General features: G+C 38.2%; 1 long non-coding RNA gene across 1 annotated transcript; it reads left to right on the top strand.

The window, feature by feature from the left end:
- Nucleotides 1-1,253: 1,253 nt before the first annotated feature.
- On the top strand, nt 1,254-7,764 carry LOC119786030. The gene is made up of 3 exons (XR_005281136.1): nt 1,254-1,611; nt 7,469-7,523; nt 7,598-7,764. It is a non-coding gene; the product is annotated as an uncharacterized LOC119786030 (long non-coding RNA).
- Nucleotides 7,765-16,557: the final 8,793 nt, after the last annotated feature.

The raw sequence follows: 16,557 nt of genomic DNA, 5'->3' as shown, positions 1-16,557 counted from the left end.
GAGAGAAGGCCCAAAATAGAGCAGTCATTTCTGGTATGAGAAAAGAAAATGTGTTACCTTTAAACAACTACTGTTTATATTCGACATTTTAAAAAACATATGTTAGCATTATTCACGAATAAACAATAGTCCAAATATCATTCTGCAGGCTTTATGGTCAATATTTTCTCAGCAGCGTAAAAATTCAAAAATCCTTTTTTTTGGTAGACTTTGCGTTTGTTATTTTAGCAAAGTGATGATCCCGATCACACATTAGTTTAGTTTTAAGATGGTTATAGTTGGCCAACATTAAATTCCTACACTGACCCTGACCTTAAAACTACTGGAAATTTCTCTTCTGCATTAAAAACCAAAATTGCCTAGAATAAACCAACTAATTTTAAAGGACCCTTCCAATTCTGAAAAGAAAGATGGCGAAATATCAGGCCTGAGTAATGCAGGCTGAGGATACAGACAGGGCCGGATTTCTGCAGCTTACTCCAAAAAATCCAAATATACATGTAGGGTTTGGGTCTATATTTGAGTCTACAGTACAAACATGGTGTTAACCAGTCAACACTGTGTTAAGTGGTGAAAATCCAAAACACATGAGTAAAAACCAAGCTCCTAGCCTTTCAGATAATTTTTATAAACATTTGTGAAAGAATGGGAAACTCTCAGGGGATAAGCAGCATTAAATAAGAGCAGCAAACTTTATGATATATTTTACTATAACATACAGTAGTGGAAGCAACTCAACCATAAAGCAGTAGGACTCTTAAAGTCACTGAATGGCATGAGCAGAATCAGGGGCTCTTATGCCATAAACACCAATAGCTATAGACCTCCATGTGTCATCAGATTAACTTGACAACAGAATGAGTTTACATGGCTAAAGCATTATATCCTAGCCTTAAATCACTAAGTGCAAGTGCATGTATTACACAGTGGTGTAAAACACACAATTACTGGACTTAAGAGTAATAGAGACGTATTCTCTTGAGAACAGCACCATCTCAATGTATTATGTCAGATGCTGCGTTTGGTTTGGAGGGATAGTATGTCATGATATTGGCACTGATGACTGGATTAATGGTTTATTTCATTCACCTGCCAAGGTTGGCCCAGTTTTAATTATTATTAATCAGACCGACCTGTTCCAGCTTCTACTTAAACTGTTTGGTCTCAGCTACCAGTGCCAGATTATTCGAGCCATAGGTCAGAGTTCTCTTGGGTACCCAGTTTAGTATTCTGATCATCTGATCCTGACTAGTTTCTGCTCTCGGAACTCTGAGCCTGTCTGCCCCTGTTCTGATTAAGACCAGGGGCAGACCAGGGGTTAAGACTCCTGTTGGATTCTGCCTACTTATGACCTTGGATCTGTCTCCTGAGCCGGGCTTGGATCTCCCTACAGTACCTCTTCGGATCTCTGATCTTCTGGCCAGGACTTCTGTTTCCTCATCCATAAGAAACTCCTGCTCTTCCTAGTCTGGCTTCTGCTCGTCAGCCAACTCTGCAGCCTTCTTGGCCTCGGCTCCTAGAGCTCTCTGGCCACTGCGTCCACCGCTTGCTGTGGAAAATCATCCGGCTGGATTTTACTCCTTCCTCTGGGCATTTGCTGGTCAAATAAAGGTATTTAAAAAATTCAAATAGACATACTTTCCCATAAACACTCTCCTAAACTCTATACACAACATTCTCTGAATATCTAAAGGTGTTATTGCTACAAAGGGGGACGCCATATTAAAACATTTGTATTAATTAAAGCATGTTGTTTAGGGTCATGTGTACATGAAAGCAAGGAACCAAATACAGTACTTGTTGAAAAACAGTGTATATTGTCTAGAGTGGTTTGAGAGTCATGAAAAGCCCAGTTATGGCATTGTACTCATGCCATAGATGAGTTTCTTCTGAGCAGTGATGTATTAATGGCAGACTGTCGAAGCTTATTCTAGAATCAGCTAAATCTGTTTCTGAGTTGTTTGATGGATCCTTTTCATCCTATCCTCTTTGTTCTGTAGAATTAAAATCTATTTTGGACTGTAGATATAGAGTAAATACTCATTTTAAGTTATGTTATATATCCTGTGGCATGAAAGTTAAATCTTCTCAACTATATATGGGCCAGATTTGAGTTTACATGACACATGCAAAATTATTGATCTAGTGTGTTTTCATGAAACAAACGGAAGATAATGCAATAATGTGGTTGATACTATAAAGTATCAACCACTAGGGATAGACGTGGAAGAAACACTTGAATATGACTGTGCTGCAGTCTGTAGTTTATTGAGCTCTGGACTCAAGTCTTTTCTGACCCCATTAGATTATCTGTATGTTTGCACAGTCAAACTCTGCAACTGACCAGAACAGCAGCGTACCGAACACGGGTAAAATTAGGAGAGACAGACTATGTCTGGATTATTAAGGTAGCGAGCAGCAGGGAGGCTGAGTAACACAGTTCTTTGTGCAAATAGATACTCCCTGCTGGAGCATGTTTCAGTGAGAAAATGAGTATCCACTCATCCATTTTTAGGATCTCATTCTGCACTTTGACCTGGCTTTGCACTGGGCTAATGACTGATCAGGAATCAATATGAATTTGAATATGAAAAACTGAAGTTTTAGCAAATCAAAAAGGAAAGTATTCTGATAATGGATCACTCTCTTAATAAATAAAATCAAAAATGAGAAACAGTAAAAATATTTTGGGCCAAGTTTTTCACAGTGTTTTGTGACATTTTTTGAGTAATATTCATCATAATGTTAAAAACAATTCCCCTTGAGCTTTCTAGACAAAGATTAAAGTCCTTCCATCTATTTCCTATACTTCCATTAGTTCAGGTCACAGAGGGTAAAGCTCAAGGACTTCACCCAGACATCGTTCCTTTTAACTACACCCTAATATGCTCTTCTTTCTGGTCAAGCTAAGTGAGCCTACATTACAGAGAGCTTGCACAGCTGTGCCAGTGAAGCCTTAAGCTACATTAAGTTAACTTAAATAATGCAGTGGGATTTCCTCTGACGTATATTTAAAACAGAGGCGTATGTGGTGCACTATTTTTAGTTTTTATGTAATTCCTTTGCCTCTTCAGTAAATGCAGTGCTTAAATCCTTGGAGAAGGTCTCATCTTTCACTAAAGACAGATTCTAAGTTTGTGTAAAATACCTTTATTAAAAAAGAGAAAATGGCTTTTTATTTTGGCTTGTCCTCTGCAATTCATTAATAAAAAAGGAAAACTCCCGGTTCCTCAGGAGGATCACAATACTTTAAAAGAGAGCTGATGATGAGACATCTTAGAAGATTTTTTTTTTTTATTATTTTTCTATCCAATATTTGCTCCTAACCATGAAATCATATTGAACTTTCCCTACAATGCATATAAGATATCAACATGTGGGTGAGCCCAAAGTTTCTTCAGCCGAAATACAACAGAACTGAAGTAATAATATTTGGACCAAAGGAATAGCATGTCAAAGTTAGCACACAGCTTCGGTTGTTACAGCTAGAAACCACTAGTCAGGCTCTAAATCCGAGTATAGTGATTTACTCAGACCTGAACCTCCAGAGGCTCATAAAGACAGTAACAAACTTGACCTTCTATTACCTGAAGACCATCTCCAAGATTAAAGGACTAATGTCTCAACATTAGAGCTTGACATTGATATTTTTTAGCCAAATAAAATTTACATTCCAAATCATCTATATTTGTTTATATACCATCATGAATGAAGTTCAACTTATTCTGAAGCATAAAATCAAAGTGTCCTTGCCTCTAAGGCCATGAAAGAAACCACTTTGTAAGAGCAGCTAAACAACAAGGTTACACCACAACTTTATCCCTGACTCCATAAGACTCAATTAAAACCCCAGACCTCTCCTTACTGCATTGTCCTTCTTCACTACCAAAGTACTGGCTCTGATTCAAGGATTAATCCCCTTCTGTCTTTATTCTATGTGCCATAAATACAATTTCCACTACATTGACACCATGCAATATAGTGCATTTGTGCAAATCCAACAATTTTTTACATCCTTTGTTTTTTTTTTCATAAATATATTTTGATTTGATTACTTCAGGCTATTGTTGCCAATTTGCTAAATTTGTCAGGTTTCCTATGTAGGCACTTTTCCTTCTATGTTTTAATCTGGGCAATTGGCAAAAAAAAAAAATCTTTCCCTTTATATGTTTGGTGATGCAGATCTATATGATACTAAGATAAGTGTTAGTGTTCTGCTCTGAAAATGTGTATATACTGTATTTGATATTAATACTAATAATATTTTAGGCAGTTTATGAAGTATAAATAAAAATCTCAATTTTTGGACTTTGCAGCATTAAATAAATTGAAACTTTGTTCTTAAACCTCATTATAAAATGTGCACTATCCTTTGTAAATGCTTAAAACAGATGTTTATGAAGTTAGTAAAGTTAGTCCAACCTCCTCATTAAACTAGTTGTGCTTGATACCACCGTTTTTACCGATGTCTTTTTGTCTGAGCTGCTCACCAAAATTATTGAATGGGATTTTGCGGCCAGTTCTCTCTTCCTTTTATGCTTTCCCTATCTACTGCTATTTCCTCTTCACTATCTTAAACTGAAGGATGTGGAAGAGGGGCGTGTCAGCAAGGCAGAGACCCGAGAGAAACACACAAACAGCATTGATTGTTTATTTTGAAAATTTAAGCGTTACCCAAGCAGAGATATTCCAACCCCTGAGAGCAAGCAGCCAGACAGAACACCAGGAACTGTTCTGCATTTCCTGATGGCGAGATCACCCAGTGCTTTCACACAGAACCTCAAACTAAACAATATAGAGCTGCTATTTACAAAAAATATCCTGAAAAATTGATGTAGCTGGAGTCACTTTGCAAACAATTCTGCTGCACAACTGAATAGTTTTTGATTTATTAAATGTTTTAAACCATACTGTTTGAAAGAGGGCATTTTATGCAGTTTCTACAGAAACTGCAACCAAAGGAAGACATTGAAGGGAACCTAATCAGTTGGTCACCTAAGCGGACACAATGAGACTCAAATATCAATGGAAACCATTTCATAGTGCACCAGGCCTAGGATTTGAAAACCCTTAGTGCATTTCATTGGCAGTAATTCAGCCCCCATAATTTTACATGCAAACCTAAATTGCGAACAATTTGTACAGTGGGAGGGTATCATTTAAATTCAATTTCTGTCTTATCAGACTGCCTTTGTTGTTCAGGCAGAGCAAACGTGCACAGGCTGCATGTCAAGTGTTTCATTAATGAGGAGTATACACGATTTAGGAATCAAAGCTCTCTGGCGGATTCAAAATAATCATAAATGTTCTTTCCCCATTGTAATCTCATTACGGGCTCACAGGGTGTTCTGGTTTTATTCAAACTCTCTTCGGCTCACTCATCCCATTGCGTTCTGTTTCCCTTTGCTCATCCATTCTAGCCTTGTCTCTCTCTAAAACTCCCTGCATGTGTGTCTCACCTAATTAGTGTCAGTTATCTGTGGGGAGAGCTTAAGATGCAGCATTGAGAATGAGGATGTCAACAAGTCATTTCCTGCAGGAGGTACTAGACTGTGTGTGGAGGGAGATGATGAGCTACAAATGCCCCAGTCGTGTTGTGGTCTAAGCTGCATGTCAGTGATGCTTAATAGTGAATGTGAGCTTTATAGCACAGCAGCTGAGACGTCTGCTACTGTGCGAATGTGCATTACTGCTCTCTCACTCACATTAGTGTCTATCATCAATATGAGAGCAATCCCTTTAAGCAGAGGAGAAATTCCTGCAGTATCGGTAAGAAGGTGCTAAATTGAGTCTTTTTTACAGGGGAGAATCTTCATGACGATGGCTTTTTATATAGTTGAGATGCTAAATTTAACGTGACGTTAACCCTTATAGGCACTACTGGTGTATATGTATAAAAAAAAAAATAAACACTCTGTTAATGGAGAAGCATCATTGCATGTAAATAGAAAGTGGAAAATACCTCCACTGGCTTGAGAAAATGTTTTTCAGGGAAGGTAAAGAAGTCTCCTGATAACAAATTGTTTTAAAGGAAAAGTCCGGTCAGCACGGAATGATCAATGGATCACGATCTATGCCTAAAACTAATATGTTTGTGGTGATTTAATGGATTTAGTGTTAATCAGTAAAAAAAATAAAACTAATAATTTTGGTCGCAATCACTGAATCTGGGAGTGGCCATTTCTTTCCAAATATAGTAACACCTCACTCCTAAAAAAAAAAAAGTGATGTCCCAGTTCGGTAAGCCTAGCGCCACTCTCCCCGCGTTACAAGCAAAATCAATGGGAACTATGAGACGCATCTGCAATCAACAACAATTATTTAAGAAATTTGAGAGGACATCACCATTAACATTCATGAGAGCTATAGTTAAACTGACAATGCCCACATGTATGGCATGGATGTTGGAAAAACATTAGGTAAAAGTGAAAACAAAAATAAGTTATTTCACCTTTCCGATTCATGATCCACCACGGACGGATTATGGTGGTCCTGATCATTGGATTGCCAACTTAAAGAGGGAGGATTTGCCATCGAACTTCTGGCCAGAGAAAAAAACACGTAATATGTAGCCAACATTTCGAAGAATGTTTTCAAGATGACTTGGATAATAGCGCGTTGTGACAAACACCAGATACAGCATTAGGACTTGCTTAACAGCCTATCCGCGCCGTGATGTCACAAACCGGTAGGTGGCAGTAGTGTACTTTGACAAACATGGATGTCTTCAGTAAAGCACATTCAAATAAAAAATACTCTTAATTAAAAAAATTATCATTTATTGAGCAGTATGTAATAATTTAATATTTCAATTACTTTCAGAAGTTTGACTTCTGAATATGACCTGACTTTTACTTTAACAAATCCTTAATGAATGAAATATTGACCTTATGAAAATTGCCATATGGAAACTGATCATGTTGAGACAAATTTGATTAGTGATCCATCAATACCATTTTCCCTAATCTTTCATTTTAAGGGTTTTACCTGAGCTAAGGTGAATAGAGAATGGATTTTTACTGAGTGCTTAATGTCATTTTTATAGATGAAAGTAAAATTTTCTGTCATTATCTTGGCTCTTTTGACTGCCTTAATGGTTCATTCCATTCATCGGCCCTGCTCCACCCAGTTTCTAATCACTGCTCATCTTATCCAACTGCTCCTGCTTCTATTTAACCTGCTTGCTCCCAGTCATCAGTGCGAGATTATTTGAGCCTTTGGTGAGAGTTCTCTATTGTACCTGTTGTTGTTCTGATTGCCTAATCCTGATCTGTTCTGCACTCTGACCTTTGAGCCTGCCTCTTTCCTTTTCGCATTTTTACGCCTGACCTGTCTTCGGACTCCTGCTGGTTTCTGCTTGTGGACTGAACCTTGATCTGTCTTCTGACTTCAACTTGGATTTCCCCACTGTACCTCTTTGGATCTCTGATCTTCTGCCCTGGACTCCTGTTTTGTGTGCTGTTGTTAGCGGTCTGGCTGGATTCCACTCCTATTTCTGGGCATGGACTGAACTCTAAAACCAGGTTAGTGACTCACATGCTTGTAATTCTCCTTTGTCAAATTTAAATGGTCACTAACCTGAGTTTTCTCCTTACAGAGATTACTGCCTTTGACACCCTTGTGGCTGAGTTGCAGATCCAACATGCTTTTATAAACGCTTTTGTAATCTGTCTGTTTTGAATTCTGGGTCTTCAGATCCGAGCCATGGCAGTTTTCATTTCATTTGGAATACAAGGTCTAATTGTCTGGAGGAAGAATTGAGAACTGCTGCAGAATCCATGCTCCTAAAAGTTCAGAGTGAATAGAGAGCCGCTGGTGTAGATCCTTTGTTTTTAAAGGAATAGTACACCCAAAACATGATTAGCCTTCATTTTCTACTCACCCCCATGCTGAACAACACTCTGGACAGTACTTTTTTGATATCTCAAATGCATCTGGAGATCTGGGAGGCTTCTTGCTGTCTGCTGACATTCAAATAATGGAGGTCTATGGTGACCGAGACAGAAAGGTCCATAAAGGTCCACAAAAAACGTGTCAATATTCCTCCATACTGCTCGTCCAATGCATTCCAAGTGTCCTGAGTGGGTAGCATCCAGAATTTACTCGAAACGAAGTCATTTAGAATGTTTTTAGAGCATAAACAGTAGTGTATAGGATTTCCTGAAAGCGCGCATCTGCGTCTGCTCTGCCAATAATGCAAGCGTAGAAGAAGAAATGTGCTGTTTACCTGTGCAAACAAAGAAACAACGAAAGAAAAATGTCTGAGGACTTCAGTGTTGAGGAAGAGCATGAGTTCTTTGCCGAGCTGAATGCGCACTTTCATCTGGTTTGGTCTGCCGCGGTTTCCGTAGAGTCGTGAACGCGCTTTCAAGAAATCCTATACACTACTGTTTATGCTCTAAAAACATTCTAAATGACTTCGTTTCGAGTAAATTCTGGATGCTACCCACTCAGGACACTTGGAATACATTGGACGAGCAGTATAGAGGAATATTGAAACGTTTTTTGTGGAATTTTATGGGCCTTTCTGCCTCGGGCGCTGGGCAACTCCATTATTTGAATGGCAGCAGACAGCAAGAAGCCTCCCAAATCTCCAGATGCATTTGAGATATCAAAAAAGTACTCCAGAGTGTTGTTCAGCATGGGGGTGAGTAGAAAATGAAGGCTAATCATGTTTTGGGTGTACTATTCCTTTAAGGGTCAACCCAGCTATTTAGCAGGAGAATTTGGAGCAATGCATGCTTCCTTCTGCTGGCAAGCTTAATGGTGATTATGATTTAATTTTCCAGCAGACTCTTTGCCAGCTACACTGCCAATCGTACCATAAGCTCGTTTAATGATCATGATGTTACTGCCTGACCTGAACATCAGAGAACATGTAAGGAATATTGCTGAAAGGAAGGTGAAAGGCATCAGACTCAATAAAAGAAGCCTCTATCAGAGCAACCTGGGCTCCTATTATACCTCAGCAGAGCCATAGGCTGATCACCTTCCTGCTATCCTACTGTGTAGAATCCATTGTGGTACAAAACTCACATACAAAATTCTTGACTGGAATTTGCTTGACAAACCACTCAAAGCTGTAGCTATCTCTGTCAGTAGCAGATCATTTCCTGCTGCATTTTGTCCTACCACTCCCACCAGCTTCCTTAGCCCTGATACTTTCTGGCTCACCCTTTTTGGTGGAAGATGTCAGCATTCATCTCCTGATAATCTATCAGGTCAGCATTAGTCACCATAGATGTGTAGCCTGCTCACCCAGACAGAGACCAATTAGAGGCTTAGGGAACCAAATGTTTTCAGTTAATTAACTAATTAGAGTAAATGTGTGGCAAATCTATTTCAGTTTGCCTTTTAAAATACTAAATTTCTTGGAGAAAAAAATTAAGTTTTTTGGCTGCAGAGCAATGTAGTGTTTTTTTTCTAAAATAATTGTGAACTGGTAATACAGTTATGTTTGAAATAGGGCCAAATGCACAGCAAGGCAATGTATTTTGGCTGCTGGTGTGTCTTACCATGCTACTGACAAAAGTAGAAGATGTGGAATAGTGAGCAGAGGACAACCAACATCACACATCTGCTCCCATTAAGCTTTTAGAGGTTATTCTTGTTCCTTGACTCTCAATATAGAAGCAGCAGCATCAGTGTCTTTCACTTGTTTGATTCTCAGATCAACACAACCACTCAGTCCTTGAGTTTATCTAAGAAATAGATATTTTACTCAGAAATATTTCATCGGTGGTGCGAATCTAATCTGCTGGCATATTGTGAATACTTTTTTGGAGGCCTTCTGATTTAAAGGTTAAGTAATTCAGCTGTACTTCATATTATAAGCATACGAATCAGGCTGTAGAAATTAGCTATGTTTATATTTCTGCACTTAACTTGCATTTTGAGAGCTGATTTATTTATTTAAACATATCTAAATGTGTGTTTAATCAGAGATTGCTGAACATGCAGAGCTGACTGTGCCTGTCTGTTCCTTTCTGACTAATTCTCACTGTGGGAAAGTCTTGGCCTGTCCTTGGCCCAATGCAACAGATTCCACCATGTGATCAGAGGCGACAGATTCTCCAAATATCAGACGACTCTGGTGTCCACGTTCACTTCCTGCCCTCTGTGGCATACACTACATGCACGCTCCAACACACCAATGAACACCCAAACCCTGGTGTCCAATCTGTCTTCCTGTCTGTGTGCTTATGGTCGGCAGCCCAGCCCAGGTCCACGCAGCTGCCAGCCGTCTCAGGTTGCAGCACTCAGCCTGAAAATAGCCTGTTTGGCCATTAATCTCCAACATAACATGATCCAAAGAGCTTCCTGCTGGAGCAAAAAGGGGGCATCGATGGTTCTCCTGAAATAAACTGTACCGCCCACATTCATACTCCTGCTTTAAGGAGGATGGCATGCATATAAATTCATTCATTGTGTTTTGTTTTTTTTTTCATTTCATTTTGATCAAATTGAATTACGGCAAATTAAAGGTTAAAATTCATTTTCTCAGGGAATTAGAATATCACTTAAAACTAATGAATAAAGGTTGCTTAATTCAAAGTTGTTAGCCTACTAAAAAGTTCACCCATGCATATAATAAAAGTTAATCCATTAAATACTCGCTGTCTGTACGGTACTTGAGCTGATTTTTAATAGATAAACGCTGCGTTGCAAGGAGGCAATTAGCTTGTGGCTCTGACGAAGGTCAGGTTGGTCTAATATTAGACCAACTGCCAGTAACCCTGCATTGTTTATTCTAATGTCTCTCATTTTTAATGCAATTAATGCTATTCATAATCTGTAATTATTTTTTTAATCTGTTGGTATCTTCTGGCACAGAATTGGGTTTGATCAAACAGTAAACATGTCTGCCCAAATTGTCTCTAATTCCAGAAACCTCAAGCAGCTTGATTTCTGTACCTTTCCTCACTTCCTGCCCTCTCAGGGACTTAGATTTTCAAATAAAAATCAACATTTAAATTCATTCAAGGACCACCGTGCAATAGTGGTTTCCTCTTTCTTGTCAGGGCAGGTAAAACGCTTCTGTTTTGGCTTTTGAAGCTCTGGCTTCAGATAAAACCCAAACCACCTGTAATAAGAGAGAGACTGGATCCAAATAAACCAAGACAGGTTAGTGACGTTTTGATTGGTTTATTGAAAGGGTTAATCTGATAGCGGGGCTGAATCTGTGTGGGCAAACAGGCTGCAGGTAGACAGGTGGGCAGATTGAGGGAGGTTTACCAGTTAGATCCAGGATGGAGAAGCAGGCAGTTTAGCGGAGCTTTTCCGAGTCAGAGATCCATAGAGAGGGGAGCAGGCAGGCCGATCAGAACGACACAGAGATCTGGGGATCCAGAGGCAGAGGAGAGAGGGTAATCAGGCAGGCAGAATCAAACAGGGGTCAGGCAGCTCGGAGTCAGGAGGCAGATCGGGTCAGAAACAGATAGGCGGTCAGGTACTCTTTTAGATGCTGGACTATTCGTGGCACGTTGGCTCGAGATAATCTGGCACGGAGGACTGATCTAATGGGGTTTTTAAAGTGCTGGAAACAGGTGAATCCGGTCAGAGCTGATTGCGGACGGGTGGAGCAGAGCAGGTGTATGGACTGAGTGATCAGGCCAGAATCAGTGCAGAAACCATTACACCACCTCATCTTCTTTATCTGACTCTGTCCTTCAACTTAACTTCAATTAATAGAAATTGCATATATAGTCCCACAGAAGAAAATGTTAGTTCTGTCATTGGCAAAGCAAACTGCCACACAAAAGCATAGTGATACAAGACTAAAAACTATTAAAAAAAGAACACATTTTCATCTAAGAATAGAAACACCGTGCTGTTACTGATTAGCATGTTTGGTGCAGGACTCTGTAAACAGCCAGCATCCTATGTGATGACTTGTAGCTTTTTTTCTGCCATGTGGATAGTGTCAGTAAGTGTCTGCAGAGCAACTGTCAAGTCAGTGGGTTTCCCCCTCCTCATGTAGGCCGTATTGTTGCATTTTTCTGCTTAATCTTGTTTTTTTTTTTTATTACATTGTTAGCATTGCAGTAAAACGGAATAACCAGAATTGACTTTTAAAAAGCTTGAAATGTATCACTGTTATAGAATATGCAACCATTAACATATGAATGAATACAATTATATAGTAGTATACACTAATTTTTTTAAGTGGTTATTCAACACAGAATATGAAATATACTAAATAATTTGTATTTATATGCTAATTCTATGTCAATGGAGTCTTGGAGGAAGATACTCTCCAAGAAGACGTCCTAATATATAATTTCTCAAAACAAACCTCCTTTGCAGGGTTAAATAACTTCCAAATACTTAAAGTTAACATTTTCTAAAATGTTCTGAACTTTGATGGGCCTACCTTGGCTTCAGAGGTTTTTGGTAAAGCCAATGTTGTCAGGAGTCAGTGGAGGTAAATCCAGCTGTTTAGAGACTATTCTTGCTGTTATAAATCTGACTTTGACTTCTTCTCTTTTATAGAGGGATTATGAGCTGACAAAGTGAAGTTTGCAAGGTTAAGGAATGATATTGAGTCTTTTAAATGTGCCTTTTGTCCTTTCTATCTTATCTAAAATCATTATTATCATGTCATCATAATTATTTTATTAATTATTCTTATCATTAGCACCTCCATGTCAAGAAACACAATTTCCTTTTTTAAAGAGGGCAGAACATAAATGGTTTGTTCATCTTATCAGCATTCTTTAGATCACCTGCAATAGCCCCAGTTATTGCATGTGCATTTTTCTGCCACTGAACTTAGTGCACCTCCATTTAGAATCTTCTAAGATTAGGCAGAATAATGGACTGCCTTCTACAGATGGGGAGTGAAGTACTTCTGAGTGGTTCAAGTATCTTGGGGGAGGGGAGTTTTCTTGTTGGTTCCTGTGTTCACCTTCTATAATTAAATGTAGTTATTACATACGTTGTTGTTTTTTTTGCAGGTTTTTCTCTGTAAGGGTCCATTTCTCCCTCCACCTTTACAGTATGTTTCAAATAAAAGTTGGAAGATGGCATAAAGTTTCTAAAAGTCATCTGGCCACTGGTGGAAGGTTCGGGAGCAAATGATTCATCTTCGAGTCAAACCTGTCAGAGAGATTTTTAGTCTGGGGCTCAATGGAAAAGAGACTCTTATCTGGTGAGTAGGTGTTCTTTAGGCCTATTCCTGGTTGGAGTGCCGACAGCCATGCTCAAGTGTTTCCTCTGCTTTGTCACTGGCACACACACAGAAACACACACACCCAGATTGACCCACACACTCTCACATAGACAAACACAGTGCTGTGCCAAGGCACTCATGAAACCTTCACAAATCAACACTCACTCAGACTGAAGTGTGACAAATAGAGAGCCTGATATTCTGCCGCCCTGTCACGATGGCAACTTCTGCCCAGAAATTACCAGTCTGCTCAAGTGCAAGACTGTTTAAGTGTAAAAATGTATGATCTCTCACTTATATGTTTGTGTGTATAAACTTGTGATTAAATTACTGTCTGTATAAATGCTTGATTAACCTTCACGCCTTCACAGTAAGGAACATGTTATCTTGAAGGAATTTCTCTATTTATTTTTGAAGTTTAACACAAAGACAGGATCTGTGTATTGTGTCTGAAACAGTTACAGTCGGCCTGAGGCTGTTCTTCACAGCTAGAGACTTTTAATAAGTAGGAGACACTGGATATGGTTGTAAGACAGGGAGAGTTTTAAGACAAATCATGTGATTAATGAGTGATTAAACTGTGTTCCTGTGACAATTGCAGTATTAGGATTTTTTAACATTGATCTCACATTGTGGTTGTAAGACTGGAAAACAGCTGCATATGAAGCTATTTGGACCCAAAAGAAACTTGACTCAAAACATGTCTTTAGACACACCAAGGCTTCACTTCAGGATTGTTAACATTTATTCTTTAACACTTTGTTTTAAATCTTAAATATACTAATAGCTATTCAAACCTGCATACTTATACAAGGACATTTGCACTGTTTTTAATTGTTTTGCAAGTAGAAACACACCCACACCTTAGTTAAAAAAAGAATGTGGGAGTTATGGCTCACACATTCTTTGTTAGGGATTTCAAATCTTAGGGATTTTAAAGGCTGCTACTTGTAATAAACATGTCGGTATTTCAGATAAAAGCAAGAGATCTGTTGCTAAAGAGGATCATACTCAAGCTTTGATTATGAGAGTACAATTTCTAAGGAATATATATATAAATGATACATATACTCTATATATATAGTTGCGTGTATGTGTGTATACAGCAGGTCAAGTCAATTCAACCCTGATAGAGTTCACCTGAGGTCTCAATGGTTGCATCAGTCAACTGTCAGATGAATGAGCCAGAGTTTAATTCAAATCTGATAATATTCATCTTGTCTGCTTCATGACCTCTTACAAATTTAGACAAATTGAAGTAATATGTCAACAGCTGGGCTGTTATTAAAATGTCAAGATTCATTTTTTTTACCCAATTATACAAATGAATGATGACTATAAGGCGGTTGTTGATTTGATTATTTCTTTACTGGACTATTGGAGTGGGATTTTAAATAATATATATATAAAAAAAAAACTCTTTCATTTAATACATGTTTTATTAATTTTATTTACCATGTTAATTGCCTTTTGATGAGAATTTGTTTTATTAAAGTGGCCCCTGTCTTTCTGAAGGCACTCAGAAAGAAAGGGCCTCAAAGTAAGTGCTCTCAGACTAACGGTAATATGATTTAATCGTTCATTAAGCCATCATCTTAACCATCAGCTGGTTGTCCACCTCAGTGCTAATTTTTAATAACATAATATTATACAGTACTACTATCAATACAGTATGTAGGAGCCTTTCAAACATATCAGTTTTAAACTATCAGCATTAAAATCAGTTTTTTTTTTTTTCATTAAACTGTTTATATCTTACACATCATCAAATTTCCACCCTTCTTAGAGCTATTTAAAAAAGGAGAAAATGGCAGTGAGTAATCAAAGTTTAGGAAATTCTAAAAGATTTTACAGCTTGTGAGATGGGACACTAGTTAATTGAATGTTGGAAGAGGGGTTCATTAGGAGCCAAAGAGGATGCTTTAAAGATAGGTGTTCAAAGAGGAGCACAAAGAACTGGGACCCAATGAATAGCTCTGAAGCTGCTATAAATCAAGACCACAAAGGGTTTCCACCTGAGAACCTCCATCAAAAAAAATTGGAACAGGAACAAGAGTCGAGTCCATATTCTAAAATGTGGGACAAGTCGGTATCTATTTTCAGTTTGGATGGAAGGTAGCAAAGATGGAGACAATTTGCAGTTTAGTACTTGCGGTTATAAATAACCTAGTTAAGGTGTTTCCTGATGGTCTCTAGGTTGTATTTAGCTGATAGCTCTTCTGCTTTTCCCCATGCATGCAGTCTATTCACACAGCTGTCTGCGTCCTTATCAGGTCACTTTGTGATTCTCCTTAGGAAGCCTTCTTTTTATTTTAGGATAACATTGAAGAATATTTTTTTAAATCAAAAACTATCACATAATTGTAGTAGAAGATGGTGTCAAAATTAAGACAATTATTTAAAGATGTCCATGTGCACATGTTCTTTCTCAAACAAATGTTTATTGTGGTAAGATATTGTGGTAAGATTCCTTTCATTGAAATAGGTATAAAATATTATCAGCTGCTATTTGCATGACTTCAATGTTCACTTTCAATCAGGTTTCTCTAAGAAGACAGAAAATGTATAAGTATGTGGTCTGAAAAGGAAGAGATCGCTGCAAACATATCTGTAAAACCTTTATATTTAAGTAATCTTCATCTGCTTCTTGATGCTAACACAAACTTTTTTATGTTAGCAATGTAGTTTTGTATTAGATCAAAATTTACAAAATGCTATAAATATCTTTTGTTTGTCTTTCCTCTTCAATGCTGTTGTTGCAATTATCTTGGCCAAATTCTGCTCCTCCGGTTCTCTCTTATTGTACGTTAGCAGGATTTCCTTTGATCACTTATGCTTGGTTAGAAGACACCTGCACGGCCTTTAATAAAGTTTTACTTTACATGTATCTTGATATCCCATAGTTCCTCAGTTGCACAGCTCCCAAGAAACAAATCTGCAATCCTTCTGCTCAGAGCGTGTGCTGCCTAACATTACAAAACAGACATCTGCAAAGCCAGGGTCTTGTTTCCAAGAAATTAGTTTAAATATTCAGTGATACTAAAAAGTATTTTTTTTTTTCAATTTCTGTGCCCAGGGATAAGGATCTACACAAAAAATTTTCAAACTCGCCTAATATGGATATGCAGTAATTTGCTTTATACATCAGTTGTATAAAGCACGGATGCTGGTCTGATTCCTCACAAGACCTACCTGCTCTGCTCCGCCCCATTTTCATTACTACTCATCTGATCCACCTACACCTACCTGTATAATCCAGCCTTTAGACCAAAAATCTGTGCCAGATTATTTGTAAGCCATTGGTGGGATCTATTCCAGCGTTCTGACTCATGACTTCCTGCCTGTTTGTCTGACCGGATCTGTCCATGTTTCAGAGCTTGCCTGAC

Source organism: Cyprinodon tularosa, unplaced genomic scaffold, assembly GCF_016077235.1.
Source record: "Cyprinodon tularosa strain WSP-4 unplaced genomic scaffold, ASM1607723v1 ctg10, whole genome shotgun sequence".
Classification (NCBI taxonomy): Eukaryota; Metazoa; Chordata; class Actinopteri; order Cyprinodontiformes; family Cyprinodontidae; genus Cyprinodon; species Cyprinodon tularosa.
The sequence above is the reverse complement of the archived record's forward strand: the minus strand, read 5'-3'. Positions and strand labels throughout refer to the sequence as shown.